Here is a 9977-nt window from a genome sequence, read left to right as displayed (position 1 = left end):
GTTGCTGTCTGTTTCTCAGAAAACCCCCATGCAGATGGCTCCCTTTTCCATCTGAAACTCTGACTACTGGGCCCTGGGGAACCCAAAACTTTGGCCCCAACTACCCAACGTGAAATGTAGAGTGCGAAGAAAAATGTGAAGGGGACTTTGTTAATTAGAGTTTTGTAATTCTAGCCACAGTAATGTTATGATACTGTATCTGTGGCTTCACTTGTAATTTGAATACCAATTTTTTGACTTGATTGTGATAGCCTGTATTTCATGTTTTTTTTTTTTTCCATTTATTTGCAGAGGTGAACTAACACCTTACTATTAAAGCCATCTTGTTAATGACGAAACACTTCTACCTGGGCACTTTTTCTGTGTGACGTGCACGTGTCTCTGGGTGTGGGTGTGGTGTGTGCACTTGTGTTGAGTGGCACAGTACCTACGCTGAGGTCAGAGGACAACTTTCAAGGGAGTCCTCACCTCCCATGATATTTGAAGCAAGGTCTTTCATTGTCACTGTTGTTCACTCTGCTGGCAGGATTAGCTGGTCTAAGAGCTTTCAAGAAACTCTCCTATCGCTGCCACCTATCTCTATGTAGGTACGCTGGTGTTATAGAAGCCCACTACATCTTCTGAGCTTTTAAATGGTATCCAGGGATCCAAACTTATATATTCAAACTTGTGCAGTAAGCAATTTATCTATTTCCTGAGCCATCTCCCTAGGCCCTACATGGGATATTTTACCAATTAAAACCTCATAGCGTGAAAGATCTTGGCGTATATATTGCCTGGTTATTTCCATCTTGCCTTTTTATCTATGAATAGGCAAGAGGTTTGTGTTACTAAGTTCAAATATGATCCTTTCTCTCAAGTACATAGTTGCAAACAAAAATTTAAGCAACTGTTTAAATGCAGAAATACTGTGGAGGAAAAGACACATTCCAAGTGAATACACCTGTCTTCATCATGTTGAGGGTGGGGTGGAAGAAAGTATCATGTAGACAGTGTTGGCATAATGCCAATTGCCTTGCCTGAAAGCACACTCATGTGGGCATGGAAATCCTCTAGTATTTTCAATGCTCCAACAACAGTTCAATTTAAATATTCTATGAAGAATATTATAGATAGCTGAGGACCTTGCCTACAAAAGGGAACATAGAGACACTCTGAACATTTAATTTGTTAGGTTAAAAAAAAAAAACCAAAAAACCCTCTACTTCTAATTATTGCCCAATCCCTTCTCATTTTATTAGATACAATTCCATTAAATTATGGTCTTCACTCATCATTGCTTTAATGAAAAAAAATTACATTTAAATACTCATGTCAAATAGAAACCGATGCAAAATAGATTGGACGACTCTACTAATCCCAGAAGAGACATTTAGATCCTATATTGAATTTATAGGCAATTACAAATTATATTTCCAATGCAAATCAGAACAATGGGCTGTGACAGGTTATAGAAGTGTGGAATGGGGAAGATAGGAAGAGAATATTGTCTTCTTGTATTATGGTGGCCTTGGATAAAAAAGGCATGATTCCTTATGGCTTGTCAGTAGTTAGGATCTACAGACAATCAGGTCCATACTTTCAAATGGCTGCCCACAGAGAAGGAGGGAAGCCTTGTGTCCCAACAAAATAAAAAAGAAAGGAAAAAGAAGTGAAATGGATATGCCCGCTGACAGCAAAGGCACTTGGTGGGAGCTGTCCCTTCCTCCTGGGATTCAGCTGACAATGGTGCAGGTCACCTTTCTGAATTACAGAGCCAGTCTGGTTGAGCTAGCACATCCCTTAAACTCAAACGTGTCATCCCCACGAGGTACTGAGCATGAAACACCGCATTTTGTCACCAGTGCGTATGGCTGTCAGCGCTGAGCAAGTGAGGTGGGAATTGTGAACAGTGATTTAAGAGATGATTGGAACACATGTGTGGAGAACAGTGTTTGAATTCTTCCCACTAGCCAAGTGAGTTGAAAGTGTACCTGCCAGGACAGGAAGAAAGCTGGATCGGAGGCAGGATTTCACTGCCGTAGTGTGAAATTGATTTTAAGGCTCTGATGTGCTTATTTTTCTTCTCCTATATAAAAGGCATTCACTGGCTGGAGAGATGGCTTAGCAGTTAAGCGCTTGCCTGTGAAGCCCAAGGACCCCAGTTCGAGGCTTGATTCCCCAGGACCCATTTTAGCCAGATATACAAGGGGATGCATGCATCTCGAGTTCGTTTGCAGTGGCTAGGGTCCCTGGTGTGCCTATTCTTTCTCTCTCTCTCTCTCTTTCTCTGCCTCTTTTATTTCAGAAAGTAAATAAATAGAAAAAAAGAAAAAAAAAAAAAAGACATTCACTCCAAAAGTTAGTATCACATGTACTGTCTTTGTAGAAAAAAATGTATTTTTTTCATGAGTGCATATAGAACTAAAGTAGATATTGTTAAAGTTAATAGTCATTATTACAGCATCAGATTTTTACATTTCTAAGAATTACTATCAATTTCTGGCTTTGATATTATAAAAAGGAATACTTTGCAATAAATTTCTTGATAGATCTATCCAGTTAAATAGTCATCATCTTTAAGGCTACCATGTTATTTATAGATTATTGAAATAGTCCATTTTTAATACCAAAAGGACTTCAATTATCTGCTGCATCTTTGAAAGATTAAAGCAAAATTCTGTTAAGAAATAGTTGGAGAATTCACCTGTATCATCTCATGTGATACTAGCATTTTGCATTCCAAGTAGAAAACACGCCAAAGTGCATTGTGTATTAATCAATCAAAAATGCAACAGTAACAGAGAAATTCACCATAACAACTGAGCATATTCCTTAGGGGAGCTTTCATTGAATTGCCTAGGTTTTGACACAGAGTAACCCAGCTGTCCAGCTATTGATTTGGGCATAATTACCTGTGGCTTAGTAATAATTTACATATGCATTGGAATTGTGTCACTGAGCCTTTCCAGGGGATTAGGAGCAACAGTGAAAATATTTTCCTGCTCAAGGGCAACACTATGGTTTCCAAAGATAAGGACCCATCGTAAAGGCTTCTGGAGGGCTGGATTATTCACTGGATACAGTCCTACCCAGAGACATGGGAAAGATGGCTACTGAGCAACTTGCTTCTCTATCTTATTTTGTTAGTAGTTTACAGCTGTGTTTTATATCGTTTTTCATTTGAGCTTGGTATTACCTAGGTAAATGCATCAAAGTGTGCATGATGGGAATATGTGTTTTCTTGTGTGATTTGCATTGCAAAATTTTTAAATTTGTTTATTTTTTATTTATTTATTTGAGAGAGACAGACAGAGAGAGAAAGAGGCAAATAGAGAGAAAGAGAGAGAATGGGCGTGCCAGGGCCTCCAGCCACTGCAAATGAGCTCCAGACGCGTGCACCCCCAGTGCATCTGGCTAATGTGGGTCCTGGGGAAATGAGCCTCGAAGTGGGGTCCTTAGGCTTCACAGGCAAGTGCTTACCCAGTAAGCCATCTCTCCAGCCCACAAAATTTGTATTATTTTGGTAATGCTCATGGCTTGGATCGATGATGCTTAGCATTTGACAAGTCTTTATGAAGAGAAGAAGACAGGATTTAAATTCATTGTATCTAAAAATAGAAACTAAAATTAGGGTTTATAATATAAGTAACTCACCAGGACAATACTACAAGGTGATCTCCCTCTGGCTCTCATCGATTAGGGGCCTAACTCCACAGGGGGACAGATATATTTGAGTCTATATTATTTTTTATTGTGGTTGTTATATATGTGTGTGATCCGCTGACTGAATTGTATCCAAACAAATATCTGTTATAAGTATGGACTAAACACTTGATTACGTGCAAAGGTCAGTTGAAGCCAATTGCTGTTGGAAAGTCATGGCTAATGTATCCTATGAAGAAAGAGGTTGCAAATTACAGAGGCATTACCTACCTACTGTGGTCAGAATTTTCTAGTGTTTATATACCTTAAGAATATTGCATGTTCCTTCTGACTTGCTTTTATATGATTGGGAACTTGACCGTTGAGCTTCTGAGATGGCTAAGTGGGTAAAGGGCTTGCTGCATGGACACAAAGATCTGAATTTGAATCCCGAGCATCCAAAATAAATGCCAAACGTGGTGGGACGTGTCTGTGATCCTAGCACTGAGCAGTGGGGATGGGGGATTCCTGGTGCTCTCTGCTTAGCTAGTGCAGCCCAATCATTGAGGTCCAGGTTAACTGAGAGACTTGACATCAATGAATAAGGTGGGGAGGGTGTAAGGAAGACTCCTGATATTGATGTCTGACGGCCTCGCTACACACGCATGCAACCCTATACACATAAGCCTACAAACATGCATAAACACATACCCACATACATATGCAAAAAAAAAAAAAACACACCCCAACATTTTAGCAAGATGTCCCTTTTGTTAATCTTGATGTTTTCAATACAGAATCAAACTTTCAAGAGTTGAGGTCCTATTTTCTGTTGACGACTTCAGGAATTAAGAATTCTTGTGAACACACAATTCTGAGCATCCATAACTCCTCCTGTTTGTAAGGCTCTGAATGAAATAAAACAAAATTCTCCATAGTTTCTTCATTGTGTAGCAGACCTTAAGGATACACACATTCCCCATCTCTTTAATCTTATCATTTTATTAAAGTGCCATTTGTTGAGTGTTCATACATTTTTTTTTTTATAGAGGGTAACAGTAGCACGTCACTGAAAGTAAAGGTAAACCAAATATTTACAAGCTCTAATGGCCTGATGATACTAGCGACTTGATAAATAACTGAGCAATGTTCTCAAAAGCTGTTACGGCCTGATAATAACGAATTGATAAATAACTGAGCAGTGTTCTGAGGCTCCCGAAACTCCTCCCACAGCTGTCCCAGAATAACAGGAAGAGAGATGAAGATGCCTTGCATATTAGACCAGCCTGATCGAAATGCAAAACACCCTCCACTTCCTTCCGCCCTACTTATCTGCTTGCAAGTGTTTAATTGTAAAGCCGCTCATTATCTGGCTGACAGAGGCAGCCTTGCAAAGTTTCTCGTTTATCTTTTGAACTTGTTTGCATTGTTGTTTCCTAGGAGTAATTGAAAGCTCCCGGATCTGAGTCAAGCTCTCTTATGCTCTGTATATTCAGTACCAAGGAGATACTGAGAAGTGAGACTCTGTTTACACTCCTGTGCCTTGGAATGACTGGGAAAATATTTTTTTCTGTGCCACCTCACGTACTGATTAACTTTCAGATAACTGGGAGAAGAGAAGGATGGTGGGGTATGGGATGGGTTGGGGTCGTGATTGGGAAGCAATTTAAAGGGGTGCCTGAGAGCCCTTTGATATCAGATGGACCCATGAGAATATTTACTTCATAGTTTATAGTCTGTCTATTAAAACTCTCTTTTTAAAATTTTTTTTATGTTTTTCCTCAATTTTTATTAACATTTTTCATGATTATAAAAAATATCCCATGGTAATACCCTCCCTCCGCCCCCCACTTTCCCCTTTGAAATTCCATTCTCCATCATATCCCCTCCCCATCTCAATCATTCTACTTAAATATATACAATACTAACCTATTAAGTCCCCTTGGAAGGAAAAATGAAGTTATGAAATTTGCAGAAAAATGGATGGATCTGGAAAGGATTATACTAAGCGAGGTAACCCAGGCCCAGAAAGCCAAGCACCACATGTTCTCCCTCATATGTGGATCCTAGCTACAGATGATTGGGCTTCTGAGTGAGAAGGATTGATAGATGATGGGTTCAACTCTACTCCCTTCACCTGCTGAAGTTCTAACCCCAATTCACCTGCTGAAGTTCTAACCCCTGGGACCTCAGAATGTGACTGTTTCTGAGATAAGGTCTTCACAGAGAATAGTGAAAATGAGGGCCTCATAGTGGATGCTGACCCAGTATGATGGGTGGCCCCATAAGGAGCTCACACAAAGGGGACATGTGATGTCAAGGGGGGAAATTAGCCATTTACAGACTCAGAAAGGAACCCAGAACTGCTGCACCCCTCATGTCCCCAGAAGAAGTAAACCCTGCTAAGGCCTCATCCTTGGGCAGGAGATGAGCCTCTAGAACTATGTGGACTTTCTATAAGATAGCCAGTCTGTGGTACGTCATCATGGCAGCCTTGCAAACTAACACAGCCTATCTTATAGCTTGGTTGTAATTAGATTGTTCTAACAAAGTGCTTGTGTGGTGTAAAGACACCCAACAAGTGAAAATAATAAGAGAAAAAAAGGGAAGCAAAATGGAACTATATTTCTATTCTTTTTTAATTTTTTTCTTTTTCTTTATTAATTTGAGATAGGGAAAGAGACAGGGGGAGAGAGAGAGAGAGAGAGAGAGAATGGGTGCACCAGGGCCTGTAGCCAAACACATGCACCACCTTGTGCATCTGGCTTACGTGGGTCCTGGGGAATTGAACCTGAGTCTTTTGGCTTTGCAGGCAAGCGCCTTAATTGCTAAGCCATGTCTCCAGCCCTATATTTCTATGTTTAAGGCCTATGCAGACATGAAGGGTTATAAAGGAAAAGGAGACATTTCACTCTGCTTAAATAAAGCCCCATGTGATATAAACATGTAGGGGTCCACTGTGTGTTCAATTTGTTGTTGCTGTTGTTGTCCCTTTGCAATGATAAATGAGCCCAAATAAAAACAAACGTGCTTCACAGGAGGTTTCGACATTGAGCCATAGGGTTGCGATGGCATCTGCATACTGAATAAATATGTAAGTAATGACATCCCAATGTATCTGATGCCCTTGGATTGCTTTCACACTTCATTGCTTACTGGCAAAGAAGTAATGTGAAGTCAAATAATCTAAAATACTGCCCATGTTAAAATGATGCCACATGCTTGTCACTCATGCCTAACTCCAAAAAAGCCATCCCAGGGCCATATTTGTGTGTACAGAGTGTTTAGACATCACTCTACATACCAAGCCACCCCACTTAATATAAGAAGAAAACAATATTTTTTATTTAAAAAAATTAGGACTGGAGAGATGGCTTAGTGGTTAAGTGCTTGCCTGTGAAGCCTAAGGACCCTGGTTCAAGGCTCAATTTCCCAGGACCCACGTTAGCTAGATGCACAAGGGGGTGCACGCATCTGGAATTCACTTGCAGTGGCTGGAGGCCCTGGTGTGCCCATTCTCTTCCCCCCTCTCTCTCTCTCTCTCTCTCTCTCCCTCTTTCTCTCTCTGTCTGTTACTTTCAAATAAATAAAAGTAAACAAAAAATTTTAAAAAATTAGGACTGGAAAGATGGCTTAGTGGTTAAGGCACTTTCCTGCAAAGCCAAAGGATCCAGGTTTGATCCACAAGGACCCATGTAAACCAAAAGCACAATGGGGCACATGTGTTTGGAGTTCATTTGCAATGACTAAAGGCCCTAAATGCCCATTCTTTCTCTCTCTCTCATAGATAAACAAAAATTTAAAAAAATTAAAGTTTAAAAAAAAACTTTGATATTTTTAAAAGCTACTATTAAGATAGGTAAGTATAAGATTCCTTTTTTACTTATTTCAAAACTTCAAGGAATAAATTCTTGCAACACAGAGTTGGGTAAAAATTACATTGTAAAGTAATTGCTTTTAAAATGCTTGAATGTCTTATAAAAATGTCAGGGTTGGCAAAATTTCTTGGTATTAGAATTCTCAGCTACTTTGCCTCTTGCTTGCTTTGATGGGTCATGCATTATTAAACACTCCTGGGTCTCTCCAAATTACAGGGGCTGCGTGTGGGGGCGTACAGGATGATCTTTCAAGCTCAGCCTTGGCTACAAGAGACCTTCTCTCAAACAAACAAGCCAAACAACCAAGTTAAAAAAAATATATATTAAAAGGTATAGGAGCTGTATTTAGAAAAGGTCATTTCAGTACATGAAGATATTTTATGAAGCACTATTAAGCCATAATTAGATTTTTTTTAAAAAAATTTGCATCTTTATTGGTTTGTTTGGTTTTAAGGCAATGTAAGGATGGCTGGTCTGGTATAGAAAGGAGACAATGGTCACCACCTGGGGAACTGATTGGGCCTCCAGAAGCCAGAAGGTTAAGTACCACAGGTTACATGGGCTGGAGAGATTGCTTAGTGGTTAAGGGTCTTGCCTGCAAAGCCAAAGAACCCAGGTTTGATTGCTCAGCACCCATGTAAAGGCAGATGTGCAAGGTGGGCGCACGTATCTGGAGCTTGCTCTCAGTAGCTAGAGGCCCTGCCATGCCCATTCTCTCTCTCTTACTCGAATAAATAAATAAAATTTAAAAAATAAATAAATACCATGAGTTGTAAAGGAAACTTGTAAAGGGCTAATATCCAGCATGGTAGAAAAAGTAGATTAAAAAAAGCTTACTACCTATTTGATTATCTAGAAACTTCTGGAAATTCCCAATGTTATTCTCAGTTTCAAGAAGAGGCAATAGAAGTTTCAAGAACTTTGCATCTGGCTGCTGTCTTTCCTTTCTTGGAGAACTTCCGATGTCCCATAAAGTGTCTCACTGTCTTGCAGAACTCCTAGACGTCCGCCACCATCTTCTGAAAATACGGTTGTGTTCTCTTTGCGACCTAAGTCGCTACAGCTCCCCACATAAAGTTTTAGTTTCTTTCAACTAGACCTTCAACACGGTTCTGGGTCTGGCCTCTGTCTATCCCCAGATTCCTTTCCTCTAGCTATCTTGTTGTCATGTAAAGGGTTGCATGCAGCTGTGGCCTGTCTTGGACCTTTGAGCTTTTGAACATGGTGTGTACAAGTTCTCTGCTATCCTGAGGTACTCCTCTATCGAGCTAAGCTATTGCTCCCCATCAGCTCACCCTAGGCTTTGTTTACTGTGAGAATCGATTCAATGATCCTTCCAAACAGTCTCCCCACCATTTTAGTTACCCACCCCTGAACTTACTGTCCTTAACTGTACTTAGTTCTCGCTCTCAGTGAACTGTAAGTAGAACAGTCTCTTGGGCTGGCTGGGTGGATGGAAACATAGATGATAGGTTATACATGAGACACCTAATCAGAATCTAAGACACGTGAAATGCAAAATAGAAGAAAGGGAGGGAAGGAAGGAAAGAGAAAGAAAATGAAGGTAAGAAGAAAAGAAAGGAGCAAGAGGAGGGAGGTTGAGAAGGGGAGACGGAGGTAGGGGTGTAAACAAAGGAAGAGCAATGAACGGTAGTGGGAGGGAAGTGGGCAAGGTTATAGAAAGGACCTGGCATCCTGGCATTAATAGAGAACCGGCTATTGCTCCCACTTGTCTCTTTTCTTAGCAACTCTTTGAAGCCAGAATTATTGCTTCCAGCCATAGATGAGACAAACAGGCCTCGAAGACTTTCTTGCTATCTGGGGCAGGCGTGGGGGACTCACAGCCAGGCTGAATTCTGCTTGAAGATCTGTCCAGTCCCCAAACCTGTGTTCTTGCTCCCTCTTACACTCCCAGCCATTGCAGGGCAGATAGAGAGGGATGTCATGACATGCTTGTCCCACTTATCCATTTACCTGGTAAGTCGCTGTCACCTTGGGTGAAGTCAGGCAGGTCTACTCAGCCATTGTTCATTACTGAACAACCCCTGCACTTGAAGGCTAACGTAGAAATAAACTCACTAAAACCACTGGTGGATGTTTGTTGATCATTGTAAACCAGTGGATATAGCAAGGCTGACTCATCTAATTGAGGCTGTAGAAAGTATTATAGAGAGTAAAGAAAGGGCTAAGAATGTCAGATTAAATTTCTTACAAAGCAGTGGTTTTCATTCTGCAAAGGGGTCATTACTGAGTTCATAAGCAGATTGTTGTGAATTTCAGCCCAAGTATGGAGTCGTGGCATCAAGAAACCAGGAAAGGTGTTTCTGTTTGGGGTCCCTTGCATCATGAAGTGTCGTGTGCATAAGTACATTTAATTAGGTGCTCTGATGACATTAGTCACAGTGTCAAATGTCATGAATGGCTAATTGCTTACCAATTGAAAGCTCTGTTTATATAAATACCAGGGACTCACTG

The sequence above is a fragment of the Jaculus jaculus genome, chromosome 9, assembly GCF_020740685.1.
Source record: "Jaculus jaculus isolate mJacJac1 chromosome 9, mJacJac1.mat.Y.cur, whole genome shotgun sequence".
NCBI lineage: Eukaryota > Metazoa > Chordata > Mammalia > Rodentia > Dipodidae > Jaculus > Jaculus jaculus.
The sequence above is the reverse complement of the archived record's forward strand: the minus strand, read 5'-3'. Positions refer to the sequence as shown.